The sequence below is a fragment of the Manacus vitellinus genome, unplaced genomic scaffold (genome assembly GCF_001715985.3).
Source record: "Manacus vitellinus isolate BGI_N305 unplaced genomic scaffold, ASM171598v3 scaffold_21_pilon, whole genome shotgun sequence".
NCBI classification, from domain to species: Eukaryota; Metazoa; Chordata; class Aves; order Passeriformes; family Pipridae; genus Manacus; species Manacus vitellinus.
The window spans coordinates 2,093,901-2,110,216 of record NW_021939546.1 but is presented as its reverse complement, the minus strand read 5'-3'; the positions used below and the strand labels follow the sequence as shown (position 1 = coordinate 2,110,216).

The following is a 16,316-nucleotide window of genomic DNA, read 5'->3' as shown; positions in this document are numbered from 1 at the left end:
TCACCGTGAAAAGTAGACAGAGATAGGACGTAACAAATGCCTCACTTGTAAATATGGTTCCTCAAACATAAAAATCTGGCAAAGCTCAAAGAGCAGAGCAGGAGGTAAGACAGCTTTCATATGCTGCTGTCTTTAGTGCTTTTAATGTACATTAGATAATTATGCACCTCATTTCTTCAAACTGAGTAAGATATTTTGGTTTAAATCTATTAGTAGAGTATGCAGCTACGTGTCTCTCTCAATTTAGTACAGTATTCTCTGGTCTAAAGCAAGCAGTTCCAAATTAAATAAACTACCATACCTATTGCACAAAGCAACTGATTGCATTCCAGTGAAGCCCCTTTGAAAGCTATGTCAAACCTCTGCTGACTCAGGGAGGAAAGTACCTCATTCCCTTTGCATTAGTCACCCTACTAGAGATTAATCCTAATGAGTTTTCTTCTACAGGCTTGGCTGGCACACCCAGGATTTGCATAACATACCCGTGATTTCTCAATATTTAGGCCAAAATGTGTTCCTTCAAATGCAGATAGGTATCAACTTTTCCAAAAACCATTAACTACAGCATTACTGCAACAGCTTATCGAGCCTAGAGCGAGGCCAGCCACAGGGTGCTTCCGCAGCTTTGGTAAGCAGCCATCACACAACTAAGTACTGTAAAATCAGCATGGGCCAACACTCACACAAACACCCGTGTAAATGACACATCTCAAAAAAGGTCACTGCATTAAAGAACAACAGTGCTCTCTTTTTCTTTATTTCATTACCCTCATTATCTCCCTCATTATCTCCCTGTTTCACTGATTTTTGGCAAACAGTGGGCATCTATTTGATGTGACTAGATTGTTTGCAGACCCTGCTAGAGAGTTTCAAGCTTCCTCCCAGCTGTATCCTGCCCTCATTAGGCAAACAACCATCCCTTGGCCTTTTCCACCCACCAGCATGAGAAAAGACTAACAAAATTTCAGTTCACAGAGAAACCAGGAGTTGCACACCTTTGATCACTCTTGAGTTATCTTACTCTATAAATACCATGCTCAAGCAGTTTTTATTGAGGGAACAATACGAAACTTGTAATCAATATCTACAATACCATCAAACCATCAGAAAGTACATCTGTCAAGCAAAAAAAAAAATGCTTGCATGCAACTTGGCTCAGTTCTTTAGAAAATAAAATAGCTACTATAAGATGCATGGGCTAAATCAAGAAGCCTGGCCTATTCTGGAACAAAGAACTGGAAAACAATTTTCAGATCTGAAGAATTTTAAAAGAGGACAGTAACAAGCTCTTTCCCAGTTAAAGGAGGGTACTGCTAGCTTGGTTACTGCAGCCAATCTTAATCACTGCGGCACCCCACGTAGTGAAGATGTGTCTTTAAGGTAGCCAAGGACCAAACTCTTTACAGTTTCAGAATTAAAAACACCACTCAAGCTTTCCTCAGAATCAAAAAAAAGAGGTCAGCACAGCTCACAGTCTAATATACTCCACAAAGGACACTGTGAAACCAGACAGCTTTACTGAGCACTAGTTCATAGTCCCAGGCACTCTCCAGCTATAGTCTGGCAATGGCAGCGTAAGAACACAATATACAGCTCAGTCTCTATTAACAATAAATAAAGTAACACAGCTGTGTTTCATCATGACAGACCACAGTCACAATGATCATCCACTGCCACTCCCTAAAGCACTGGACAAGCAGCCTGTATTCAGATTTCTACCACCCTTAAGGGTTCCTAATGTAGATACCATCCTAGTAGCTAAGGGCTAGGTAGATGAAGTCCTACAAGTTGCACACTGGTACACCGAACTTTTGGGCATCCAGCCACTGAAGTGGTGCACATCAAAACCAGTGTTAGGCCAAAGTTTCCTAATCAAAGAATGAGAACTTTAGGAAATGCTGGCAGTAACAGCTTGGCACAGTGCTCTTCAGAAGAGCCACCAGAACTAGTCAGCAAGATGCATTAACACAGGTTGGATCTAAATCTCTACCTCCCTGAATGAGAGATGCTCAGGCATCTGAATAGACCAAGAAAAAGATGTCTCTAGCTATCCTGCAGTTACACCACAGAATTGTCTGCACCATGGTATTTCAACAAAAACAGCAGGCTTACTCTTTTATTTTAAATGGAGTTTTATAGCAGTGCCCTTTCTTTTTAGATCTGACAAGACTGAAATGTTCCTGCAAATGCCCAAACTAATATCTTCTGTGCATGTTTCTCAACCACCAGGCACCCATGATGAGGGGCACTCACCACCTCTCCTGACAGTCCAACCTAGTCAGCAGCTCTGTGAGATTCATGAACATTGTGAGTAGTGCCCAGGGCAGAGGTCTGTGGAAAAAGGAAGCCTACAATCCTCAGACTTTTCCAGTATCTGGACACCTAAAACACTATCTGGAAACTGAAATGTTATGTTCTGTTGCTGCACACCTATGATGATCTTTTCATGGAGGAGATGATCCTGCCAGCCCCACGAAGCAGGAATTCCCTCTCTCCTGTGTCCCGCAGGCAGGCTCTGACAGAGACATTGCCAGCTGCCTCTGTTCACGCAGGCCTCACTGTGAAAAAGCCAAACAACAACACGACTTTCATGCTGCACCGTTTAGCTTTGGCTGAAAGTGTAATCATGTGTCTGTGGTTTTCCTGTTTGGGTGCCTAATTTAATTGGCTGAGTCCACTCCTTCAAGTGTGGAATGGACTCTGAGGGTATAAGGAATTAGCATGTTTCTGCCAGAGACATTCCGCCCAGATCCCATGTTTGTTTAATATGTACAAACAGCTAAAATAAAATACTTGTTGGCCTCAGTAATAAACAGAATATAAAATAGTGTGAAATTAAGCGAGACCAGCTGGGCTCCAGGAGAAATGAAAGGAACAGTTAACTTACACTACACAACGATCTGGAATGCAGACACACTAAGATCGACTGCTATTGATGTGTGTTTTTGATGCACTTTATATACAAAGTGCTGATTAGATCTAGCTACCAAAATTATGCCCTTTCATATCCATATGCCAGCAATAAACAAAATTTAGAGGAACAAATCAACTGCTCTGCAAGCCAAGTTTACAGTGTTGCATCATATGCTGTAAGAGTACGAAGTTATCATTGCAGTGATAACTGGTATCATTCTTGCAGAGGAAACAAAAAAGGGAAAAAAACCACCAAATCCCAAACAAACAAACAAAAACACAAACAAACAAACAAACAAACAAACAACAACCAAAAAAAGAACTTTAAGAATTCTTCTGCTCTAAGGCAGGTTTTGTCCAGCCCTCAGAGACCCATGAGAATTTCAGGATATGCATCTGTATAGATTCTGTGTAAGAGCATTTGGGCCTCCATATATATACTGAAACCATAAACCAAGCAACTGCTAAAGCAGAGTTTTTTGGGGAACTTGAAAAAGTTGTTCCCTATAACACAGTACAGGATAGAGGTTCTCCCTCTGACAGGATTTTTCCTCCTTAATAGGGAAGCAGATGATACAGAGGACACAATTCTGTTTGATAGCATTATGCAATTTTGAACACCAAATATGAACAGAAAAGTGACTTAAGTTGAAATTCCTGTGAAGGATGCTCTGCTACGCTGCCCAGACCACCCTTGTGTCTTTCTCTGGCAAGTCACTATGCTCCAAACCTTTCCCACTTACCTCCCCCCAGAATTATACGTGTGGCACTGTGGCTAACTACCCTTTCAGCAAACTTCTCCTGGTAGCTGGACATTTGGATCTTTCCCAGTTTGTTACAAATAATGTATCAGATGCATTTATGCTTCCAGTATCTCTTTTAAGAAAAAGAGGCTGACTGAGGAAATAAAGTCTAGCCCTTGGAAAAGCTGCACGGGAAATAAAAGTTTGTCAGGGCTAAATCAATGACAAAATAAAATGTTTGGGAGAATGGATTTAGAAGTCTGTCAGCCAAATTACTACTTTCATCTCATTTCATTGGCAGATGGGCTGTTTTGATCTTTCACTTTCTATTAAAAAGAATAAACTAGGAATAGTAAACACTTAGGATCTGTTTTGTCCTCCCCAGTGTGAACTCACTGTTGAATTGCCAAACCAACAGAAAGGATTTTCTCTCAGTCACAATGTAGGCACATACTTCTTGCCTCCTAAGGGCAAGATTCCTCAGATCTTCCATACTGAAGCCTTAGCCCTAAGACACAGCTTCCTGTGGAAGATCCTGTCTGTATAGTCCAGTGGCACAATGCCTCTAAAGGCACTGGAACATCTTGTAGATCACAGAGAATAGCAGCTTTAATTTTAGTCTGGTGATCATTTAAAACCACCACTTCCATCTATTGCTTATTGTCCTACAGTTCTTCTGTCATAAAACAAAAGATCAAAATGGCTCATTTGCCAGGTAAGTCAGCCTGAGAGGGAAAACAACTGACTCAGGATCAAAAGGAAAAGAGTAAAGAATTTCATAGCAGCACCTGTATTAATGGCAGAAGAACACACTACAGCATCACAAGTCTGAATATCTGAACCATTAGTTAAAATCTGAATGTGAAATGACTGTCACTTCAATGTTTCTTCCCACTCTTTACCATTTTTCTTTATCTATGAACAGTTGGAGGAAAAAAGACCAAAATGCTTTTGGTCTCATAAAATTTACTAATGTTCACTCTCATCCCAGGGAAACAATTTTGGCACTGTATGGCCACACTGAAACCTCATTCTTGTGGGGATGCAGGCCCAGACTGCTATTTCCAGGCTTGTGTTTGATGAACATATGAAGGCGTGCTCTAGTGGCCAATAACACACATCTGATCTGGTCTAACTGCCTAAAGAGCAGGGAGTGTTCTGGACTACAAAGCTGCATATATTACCATTGTAAAGGTCTGAATAAGATCTAGTAATGGAGATTGGTCACATAATAATGGTAGAGTGGATAAATCATTACAAAAATCATTCATTTATATAACAAAACTGTTATGGTAATAATACTGGACATATGGAGAGGGGCCCAACTGGGGAAAAATATTGTTCAGCACCCTGCACAGTCATTCAAGAGCTCTGTTTTAGCTACTTCTATCAATAACTAAAGCTGCACAATGCATAAGTACGTCAGCTTTCCACATTCAGGAACCTGACTGCAAGACCCTCTTTTCACCCTGCTGCCTGGAACTTACACTTTCAGCATCAGTCACCATCATCCAGCAGTGGCTTTTAGGAAGTCTGTTTTTTAAATGGCTCCAGAAGTAATGTTGGGGATTCAGATGCTTCATCCAAAGGCTGGGAAGATGACTAAGGTGGCGAAGACATGGGCTCCTGGGAAGAAACACAAAAGGATTTTATGAAACAAATTGCTGGCTGACAAAATGATCAATGAAATTTAATGTAAGTAAATGTAAAGGGACACACATTGGAATCAACAATTCTGACTTTACTTATAAATTGAAGGTCTCCAAGTTCATTACTGCACCAAGAGGAAGATCTGGATGGCATAGTATAGGTAACAAAATAGCCAATCAAGTAATACAGATAGTATAACAGATAATGAAAACCTCAGCTCAAATTAGAGAATTGTCAGAAGAAAACAGCACATTAAATGTTAGAAATCACTGTGAAAGAAATAGAGAGCATGATTGTATCAGTGCATAAATCCACAGAGCCCTTGTATCTGGTTCTGATCCCACTTCTAAAATGGATATACAAATAGAAAAGGCTTGGAGAAGAGTGGCAAGGATAATAAAAGCTGCAGAATGACTGTTGGACAGGAAACAATCAAATGGGATCCTCCAGTATAGAAGACATGCCACAGGGAGGAAATGAGTATTTTTTCTCTTTTTAAGATGTGAATACTACTATGAATGAAACATTAGAAGTAAATTATGATACTTCCGATATGTATTTTGACACTTTTTATTTGTAATCATTAAATAGGCAAGATTTTATCAGAAGCCCCCCTTGGTAGTTTCGTGTTTAACTATTTGCATTAAGCTGCAATGATCCTCACCCAGACTAACCAGAAAAGTGTTTCTGCCCTTCAGAGTTCAACAAAGGCACCAGCACCTTACAGCCTCTGTCTGCCTCTATGGAAGGAGCATGGTAGTGAACAACTATCCTTGGGATAAAGTTAAAAAAGAAAGCTACGTGATTTCCTTTACAGCCTATTTAATCAATCCACACCCTATTCCATCAATCCAACCAGTACCAATAAGAAACTAAAGATGAAGATCAGGGCTGTGTGCTAATGATCAAAACTGGAAATCTATCCCAGCTCATTATGTGTTTTCACTGTTTCTGTTTTCAGAGTTGATAATATGTTTTCATAAGCAGGCAGGTTATTAAAACCCAAACTTCCTGGTGAGAGCTGGGATATTATTCATTAACTCCTTTTTGAAAAGAACTGTCCACAGGCAGCAGATGAAAAGGACAATCTTTACCCCACTAACAGCTCATGAAAAAAGGTAAAAAGGGCTCCTCAAAAGACAGGTCTTCACAAAAACACTGAAGTGTCAATTAAAATCTTGACAAAATCACAAATAAGTAAGAACAAGGCCAATTACATGCAAAAGTAGCATGTCCCACACATCTTTGTTGTACTAAAACACAATAGAATGAAAACAAGCACTTTAAAGAAACCGGAAAAAACCCTGAAAATTTTAGTATTTTTTGCTGCATTGTCAGGGTCTGTATCTGCAAATTCAGGAAAACCTTCCGGAAAAAAAAAAAAAAAGAAAACTCTTTGACAGGAGTACTGTTCTGAGTGATTCATTTGAAAGTGCTGAACTCATATTCAGAGCCTAAACTCTAGGAACCACCAGCTGGGCTGGGATTCAAAATTACACGGAAGGAGTGAGTTTTTGAGCTGGGATGCATTATGTAGTGGAGCCAATTGCTTTTCTCACCTATTCCACAAGGAAAGGAGGCAGGGAGACATTTAAGAATTAAGAAAAGTAGGCTTAGTATTATTGGACTACAGCAATCTTGCTGGACCAGAGTTTGCATTAGGAACTTCAAAAATTCCAATAAACCTTTTACAGTGAGTCAACTCAAGACGGAGCTGGAAGAAAGACAAAACAAATAAGATAAAACTGTGCATATTAAATTAGTTAAAGAAGAATCTGTTTATGTACTGAAAGTTCACTCATAATAAAAGGGGCAAGAAAAGATCCTTGTTCCTGCCAAGTATCAGCATTACTGCCAAGAGAAGGAGGAGGGAGTCCATGCAGCAGGTATATGAAGGAATATCTATATGTCATATATAACAAGTATGGAGAAAGCTTGCAATGGAAGGAACTACACAGACACAAACTCCTGTACACTGCTTAAGGAATGTAGAGGGTCACAGACCTCTTCTATTTCAGTTTAGAAGCAATTAAAAAAATGCTGTCAGCTACCCACATATAATCTCTCTGTATTTTCTCTTAAGTCCCATGCAGTACCACTAGTCTATTAATATACATTAATTTAACCCACACTGCATAATGTGCTACTTAAAATAAGCCCAACCAAATCAAGGTACACCATTTCCTAGGAATTACAGTCAACCATGTGTAGCTCACAGTCAGCAGCTGCAGCTGCAGCCAGGATGCAGGATGGCAAGTAACATGTGGCTGTTCGTGGGTATAAGTGGCAAAAGAAATGTGTGCAAGTTACCATCCCAACAACAGAAATGGACTTCAGGATCAGAAAGAATTTTCAGCAAAACAGCTAAGAGGACTGTGTAAAATAAAGCAGGCCTGATCTGCTTTAACTCAGCCTTCACCTTTCTCGGCACACACAGGCACAAATGAGTATCCCTCCTCTTGGAGCCAATGACAGCACATGGCTGCACCCATTCCAGAGTAAATTACTCTCTTTTTTTGCATAATTTATGCTAGTCTACCTCTTACAGTCACAAATTATAGCAACTTGCATCTTACAGGTATTTATGACCATAAAGTACTGGAGCTGGGCAGGAGCATTGTGATGAAAAGAGGAAGAGCTACATAAAGCTCAAAGGAAAGATCAAAAGGGCTCTATCAATGTAATAAGGGTAACAACTTCTTCACTGTATTACTAGAAGTGGCATCGCTATGGTAAAAAAATTAATATTTTTAATTCTGTTTACTTGCACATAGCACTACCTATGACCTCCATTTACTATTCCTATTTCTCCCAGTTTGAATGAAGAAAAGCAATAAAGCAAGTTTCACTTTTGCTTCCAGCCAGTTTCACTTTCAGAAAAGACTATTTATTTGTTAAAAAACCCCCACAGGTTGATTTCATTGGAATCAAAAGCTGCACACATTTCTGTTGGTCTCTGATTCAATAAAAGCTTTTATGGAACACTTAGGTCTGGGTTAAATTAAGTTGACAGAGTTTTGATAACAAATATTCAATTGATTTACAGAGAAAATAATTTAAGTGTTAATCCAAAGTGCTACCACAGCTATTTGTTTAAATTGCAATTTATAGAATTTCACAGAATTACAAACTAGTTGAGGTTGGAAGGTACCTCTGGAGATCGCTCAGTTTAAACCCCTGCTCAAAGTAGGGTCAGCAATAACAGGTTGCTCAGGGCTGTGCCTAGTCCAGTTTGGAACATCTCCAAGGACAGAGACTCCACAATCTTTCTTGGCAATCTGTTCCAGTGTTCATTCACCCTTACATTTAAAAACATTTTTTTTACACCTAAGTGGAATTTTCTGTATTTGAGTTTGTACCCTTTGTCACTTGTTTCTTTGCCTAGGTGCTTCTGAGAAGAGCCTGGCTCTGTATTCTTCATACCCTCAGAAGCAGTGGGCCCATGTTTTCCTTTGCCTTCCTTGTGCTGCCAACATACCTGCAGGAGCCTTTCTTGCCACCCTTTACCACGTCCAACTCCCCAAGGGCTTTGACTTTTCTCAGTACATCCTTGTGCGCTCAGTGTCCCTAAAGTCCTGGGTAACTGCTTCCACCCCTTGTATGCTTCCTTACTTCTTTTTTATTTAACAGAAATTGAATGTACACAGAAAGCTATACCAGCACCCTATTTTCTAATTTTGTGTGGATAGTCCCCTTCATGCAATTGCTTTTCTATTCCAGTGCAATGAGAACATCAAAGTCCTGTTTATATGCTTTAAAAACTTAAATAAAGAAAAAACCCAATCAACAAAGCAACCAAGAAGTGGAATAACTGTCTCTACAAAGGCACAGTACTGTGGCTTGTTGTTACAATCTCTCCCCTAGTACCCTGCCATACACCACAAGCCCCAAGAGCAGAAGTCAGGCTATGCTGTTTTACTTCCGTCAAGTCATGGTTTGTAAACTCTGAACAAAGACTGATCAGTGAGGAACTCCACTGTGTAGTCTGTACAATCTTCATAAAATAAATTAATGAACAAATAAATATTCCTCGATGGATGAGCCAGACAGCAAATATCCCACAAGTTCCACCCCAGCCCTATTCCCAAGGTAGGATGAGGAGCAGACACCTAACTGCACTCCCACAAACACAGCTGCCAGAAGGCCTTGGGCCCATTCCTCCTTTGCTCTGCTGCTGTGAAGGGCAAATGAAATGTGAAAATAAAAGCCAGTTCTCAGGTGGTTTAGACCCCGTGTAATACATGCAGAGATCAAGACACTGGCACCACTTCTGCTTCCCTCACTGCCCTCAGTAACCCCTTGCAAGTGCTACCGGCCAGTAACATCTGCCAACTTGAGAGCTGTGTCATCCTCCCATTGTCTCTTTCCCTGACATGGCTTGAACAGTTTTAGTTCAGCAAAAATATCAGGAAGAGTTTAAATCTTTTCTCCAGAGAAAGCAACACCTCCTTTGCTACCTGTAGCTCAGCTTTTCTCTCCCAAGTTCTTCAAGTTTCTCTGAAACACCTTGGGACCGAAGTCTTGGGTGGCCAGCACAGTGCTCTGTTGAGGGACAAGTTTGTACACTCGTAGATGGAGCACAACTGCCTGTCTGTGCCTGTGAAACCACAGCTAGAGGACACCTGCTGCGTCAAAAACGCTGCTGACACTGCACAGCCCCAGAAGGACCCACTGTCACCTGGCAGAGTGGTGCCACCACTTCCTCCTCGGTGGGGCAGCTCTATCACTGCCCCACAGCCAGTGACCACTGGCACAGGATACTCCTTTGGGAGCAGGGCACACCTCTGGGAGCACGATAAACCTCCATTCTGGGCCGAGAGAAGAGTAGTGGAATGAAAAGGAATCTGAGCAAAACCTCACAGTTTTTTTAAATCAGCACTGCTACTCTCTGCTGGTTCAAAGACACAAGGACTGGATAGTGCAGTGACAGTTTTTCATTGTAAAACAGGATTAGGTAATAGCTGGCCAATTTAGCAGAAGATTGGTCAGTAAAGAATTTTATAAGATTGGTTGAAATGTGTGAATCCTCAGGTTTGGTTGCTATTTCACAGCTCCATTCTCCCCACCCCGTCAGTGCTGGTAACAGGAACAGCACCCGTCAGACTTTTAACCATCAAGGTTGCACTGTCCCATGAAAATCCTCCTTAGCACTCTAATCGCCCAAATCTCCATATGGAAAATTTTAGGATGGAAGAGTCAGGTTTATATTGACTCCCTAGTAACACTAGCACTACAGGTACTGCTAGTAAACAATAAACAACTGCAGTCAAACATTTAATAATATATTCTTTTCCAAAAAGGTGGTTCCTCTCACTTCACTGCTGTCTGTTAGAGTCTTTATTTCCACCGTACCAGAAGGGCAAGAGGTTTTCCTATCTTAACATTAAAAAAATGAGTCAAATACCACAGAAACCTGCTGCAGCAGATAAGATGTTAGGTAAGGAATACCCTTCATCTCAGGCTAACTCAAACCTAAACTTCCCTTGATCTCAGTGGTGGCTTTGCTTGAATATGGACAACAGCACTCATGGAGTGCAGGCAGTGGAGAAACACATAACAAGCCAACATCATAGGTACTGCCTGACTCTCATCAAGGAATAAATGAATCTATAGTTCTTAAAGCACTCTAAGAATGGAGACCAATAGATTCTGGCATCTCAAAATATGGGCGATTTCTGGGCAGTGGGTTGGGAGGAAGTTCTTGGGGAGTGGCAGCATTAGCATTTTATATCCCTTTCAAAATTTGGTCAAAGTTCTCAGCCATAGTTGCCACTGTATTGAGGTCTGCAATTTTCTCCTTCCTTCTCATGTCCTGCCGCCATCCTTCTGCAGATGAGCTCTAAATCATATGCAATTTACTTCCATGAGCCTTTGAAAAAATTCAGCTTATTTATCTGTGATTATTGCTTACTATTTTGATGGTAAGACTATACTCAGTTACTGTTTTTAAGAGGCATAAAAGGGACATTTATCTTACATCTGTTTCCTAGCATTCTGTCTCCTCTCTGATAAAATTGGGTCCAAATTCTGTGCTGTGCTGCTTTTGCAATAAATACAAATAGATTCAATAGCAAGGTGAAATATTTGCTTTTACTCTTTTAATGCAAAAAAAGCTTGGAGTTTTGCATGGTTGTTTACTGTTCTTTGAAAATCTGGCCGATGAAATAGTACTCAAGGCAAATTAGTGAGAAAAGGCAAGAGCCTCGAGTGCTGCAAGCCAACAGAGCTCACTTTCACCATTCAGACAACATTTATGCCACTTGAGAATGTGGGATAGGATAGCTACATTAACTGTAATTTGCTTTTCTTACAAGTCCTGATGTGTTTAGACACTTTGGGGGAAAAAACCAAAACAAATATCACATAAACCTCTTTTTTCTTTGATTCCTTCCCTCCCCACCTCTGGAAAAGAACTGATTCTGACAGGCAGGAGGATCTAGTCCACTAGGATGCTGTATGCTTTCCCACTTTCACAGTTCCTTACATCATACTCCTAGACCTGAAGCTTCAAATTCACCTCGGAGTGCCATAGAATCCCCATACCTGGCTAGTACCAAATGCACATGCTTACTCTTTTGTGTTGCTGTTTTTCAGGACAGAGGCTGAAGTCCCTATTTCCCAGAGAGAGATCTTTTGGCAGGACAAATTTAAAGATACATGTAGGACATTAAACCCATGAATCAACAGCCTAATAACTCTTTCATCAAGCTGTTTATGAAGCTATATCTTTCCTTCAGATCTTGATTATTTCTGAAAAAAAACCCCACCACACATATGCATATATACAGAGCTTGAAAAATCACAGAAATGGCAAAGTTGGTGTCTATTTCCCATAACCCTGCTCACCTTAACTCCTTATACAAATACAAGCTGAGAGTAAGCACACTGCTCAGGTGTGTCATTAGGATGAACAAACAGATGAATGAATACAAGGGGGAGATTCTGGAAAGATTTTTAAGGATTCAGAGTAATTGCTTCTTGTCCAGTTCTTTGACCATTTGAAAATGTCTTTTATGACTAAAACCTTCCCCCCACCTACATATATGTCCTTGAAAACTGAACCGATCTTCTCACTTTTATTGTGTTTTCTTTCAGATTTTACCACAGCAACCTGGGGCACCCGCCCAAAATTTATAAGTGAAAATCTCATGCAGCACAGCTTCGGCATCACATACCAGCAGCTAAAATATTTTCTCTTTGTCTCTGTCCCGAATCCAAACTTTGGCATACCCCACGTGACACATCTGCATCTTCCAAGCTGGTGCAGCAGAGGTGGGTGTGTTTGTGTAGGAAGTCAGAGCCGCTCGCACCAATGAGCACTCGCACAGCTGGCTTGGCCCCAGGAAGGGAACACTCTCCCTTGGAAGAGGAACTGAAAGTATGCCTGGGGAAGCCTGCTTTGCCTCTGACCAAACTAGCTGTCTTAAGGAAATGCCAGACCTTGCTGCACTGGGGTCAAATGTAGAATTATGTGGCAGTTTGATAAGCTACAGTACACTAATTTATTGGCTATTTTAAAAAATGTAGAGGAAATTTTATTACGGATTACTTTGCTTTCCTGAAAACTTTTTATAATTAAAAACATCTGGAAGACATTTCAATATATCATAAACAAGAGGAAATCCAAAGCACGTGACTTCTAAGAAAATGATGCAAATACCCTTCTGTGCCAAAATTTACAGTAATCTGTTTTTCTTATTTTGCTACAGGGGGGAGAGAGAACAAAAAGAGGACGAGTCAACAAGGAGAAAACTCCTAGTATAAAGAAATATACTATATTAGGTACTACTGTTTCATGAAAAATGCCATTTTTTAATTAAAAAAAAAATTGCTAATATAAATTTGGCTTCCCATTGCCACTCTCCCTTTCCAACCAACTAGTTTCCTTCTGGAGTGGATAAATAATGACATTGATCCTGACAATATTAGGAGGCTATGAGTGAGAAAGAAGGAAAGGAATAAGAATGTTTTGGATGATGATAGGTAAAGGAAACTACAGGTTTGATCTGATGAGTATTATGCTTCTTAATTAATATCACTAAATATCTACAGCTTTTATGACAGTTCTTTAAGAAATAAAACAAAACACTAACACAGTTCAACATAATACTAAATATCTTAGTCTGAGTAATCTGTTGTGTTGTAAAATACAGTAAGATTTATGGGCTTTAAAAACAAACACAGCCAAAAAGCTTTACAAGAAACCTCCAACACAGTCACAAAAAACCCCAACAATTAATTACTGAATTCACAGAAAACAAAATAGTGCACAAGAAAAATACTGAAAATGTTTATAACCAAATCTAAAAGTCATGAGAAACTTAAAACTAGTGTTGGGTTCACTGGAGAGACATAGAAAAAAAAAGCAGAACTGCCTCAAACTTCAAGAGGGTTTATATTTAGAATTGATATTTAGAGTTTCAGTTGAGTGCATGGGCAACTATTGTAAAGTTTATATGGCCCCTAACTAACTTCACCCCAAATCACTATTTGAATCCACAACTTTCCTTCTGTCCTAGGGTTAGGTTTGTCCAAATTTGTTGTTAAAAAACAAAGCAAAAAAATTTTTTAAAAACATGATGAGAATTTAAAAAAAAAAAAAAACAAACAAAAAACAACAGCAATTCCTCCAGCCCAAATTAAGCCCTAATTATGAAATCATAACATGTCAAACCTTAATAGAGAACACAGTGTTTGCCAGTGAACTGCACTATATAATTTAGGGAAGAGCTGATGAAGTATGTTCTCACAATTTCAAAGGCATTTATTTTGTTGAAGTAACTTTAGGTTATGTATTTTGTGAAATGAATGTCCTTTACTACCATTATGTGCAAAGAAGGCCCAGTTCTAATTGAGTACTCTGATTATGACTGTAATGTTGCCATTGCATCAAAACAAAGATAAATACTTAGGTCCTTGTATTTTGAAAATAAAACATTTTGGAATGAAAAAAAAAATTACACTTTTAAACTATATATGGTGTTTAATTAATTGCAGGGAAGGAATCGTGATAATGTTTTGAAATTTTTTTCCCTTTAATGAATATTTGTGGACCAAGTCAGAGTTCTGGCAATATATTTAATAATTGCATTTGACAATCAGACATTGATACCTTTTCTGCAGACGACTAATACCTGAACTAGGCTTTGCATAATATCAAGCATGTTTGCATTTTTATTGAACAATTTCGACCTTAAAGGCCGCTTTCAAAGTAAAACATTTATTATTAGCAATGAAGACTGTGATTGGTCATTTAATGACCTGATTCTGTGTCTGTTTTCTGGTTTTGAACGAACTCATAATTCTTAGGGTACAAATCAACCTTTACCTAAACAAAAACAGTTAACATAACTGTTGGCAAATAGTACAATGGGATATGAATTTTCTTGAACCAAGCACAATTCTGATAAATGATCAAAAACATTGTTTGGGCAATATTCAACCAGCTCTTTTACATGGTATTTTTAGTGCGTTAGAAAAGAGTCATTAACATTTTCCTTTGAGAAATCTGAGTTTGTAAAGATATTATATTTTCATGGCATTATCACAAATTGAATCCCTTTATCCAAAATAAATTAAACATTTGTTTCCTGGAGTACAATACTGGAATGAAAGAACAAGTCAAATGGCTTAATCAATAACTTTTTAATTTTAGGACTTGTCAGCTTTCCCTCTCTGTTTCAGATTTTTCCCTTCTAGCATCAGTGATGACATATTGAAGGGATATGTAAATGGGTGAAATGCCTCAACCTGCAATCCAGTTGGAAAATATAATTTCATTCGGGAAAACTCACCTCTGCAGAAAAGTGTAGAGAAGTTCCCAGGTGTAGTTGCAACAGGTGAAACAATCTCCTGGCCTAAAAGGACCTGTCAAGGACATACTTGCACTGGCATTTTGTACATCCTGCCACAGAAACCATCACTGGGAAAAGGAGGGGAGAACTGATGCTACAGTACCAGCAAGGCCTGCCACTTCCAACCCCCACCTCAGATCCCTCTGACAAGCCAAGACTGGCCAGGATGGGTTTTTTACTAAAATGATTGACTATTTACAGTGACAGCCACTGCCTTTGGGCAGCACTAACATGATTCTTCTCACAGAGAGTAATACCATTTGGCGGGCAGTAACAAGAGAGAGCTGCAACATTTTATACTACTGTGGCTAATTTTGGAAGAGGTCATCCCTGTCTCGACCTCCCATTGACATCTGGGTCATACCGAGGCAGCAGGCACAGCATTTCATACATGTTGCTATTTGTGATGTGCACTTTTATCCTGAGGTGAGGCTGTAGTACAAGAGAAAATCTGAACAAGTGCTTCCCTGAGCTGGATCTTGGGTGTCCAGACAATATAGTGAATTGATAGAGGTTTTGATCAGTATAAATAGCAAGTTCATAAATGAAAACACTCCATTTAATTACAGAAAAAAATAGCATGGTTGTTTCTAACACTGAAATGACAGATGATCTATAGGAAACTCACTCAGAAATCGAGTGCTAAAAATAACGGTGCGACGCTGTGCAATAAGAAGGAAATAGTTACTTTTCTCCCTTAATCACAGAAGAGCAACATTCCTACCCAGGGAGGTGGGACTGGACTCACATCACCCCCCTCTTGTGTGGTTTCCTGACAGATGATCAGTTCATTTTTAACTCTTCAGGAGTGCAGTCAGGTTATGGTACTTTAACATCTTGTCTTCTGTTTATTTCTTTCACCGTGCTTTCCGTACTCCCACTGTGCTGTGTCTCATCTGCCCTCACCATACTGCCTCTTCATTTAATCACGCATCAGAAGTCTCCTTCTACCCTCCCATCTCACTACACTGAGTCTAATTTTCTCATTCACAGAGGAGGCTGTCCTCTCCTCCCTGTTTTAATTATGACTCCGCATTAAAAATAAAAATAATAAAAGCTCATTTTCTTGAGACATAAGTTATTGATGCTCTGGCCCTGGAGACATATAAACATTTTTATCTGAAGTAATTTTAAACACTTTGTTTTTACCAAAAAT

General features: G+C 39.5%; 1 long non-coding RNA gene across 1 annotated transcript in view; it reads right to left on the bottom strand.

Moving 5' to 3' along the window:
- The window catches only part of LOC108639575, a 90,838-nt gene that overhangs the window by 16,766 nt on the left and 57,756 nt on the right, over window positions 1-16,316 (bottom strand). Inside the window, exon 3 of the long non-coding RNA XR_001920590.1 lies at window positions 5,144-5,282. This is a non-coding gene — a long non-coding RNA (uncharacterized LOC108639575). The remainder of the gene's footprint in view (window positions 1-5,143; window positions 5,283-16,316) is intronic.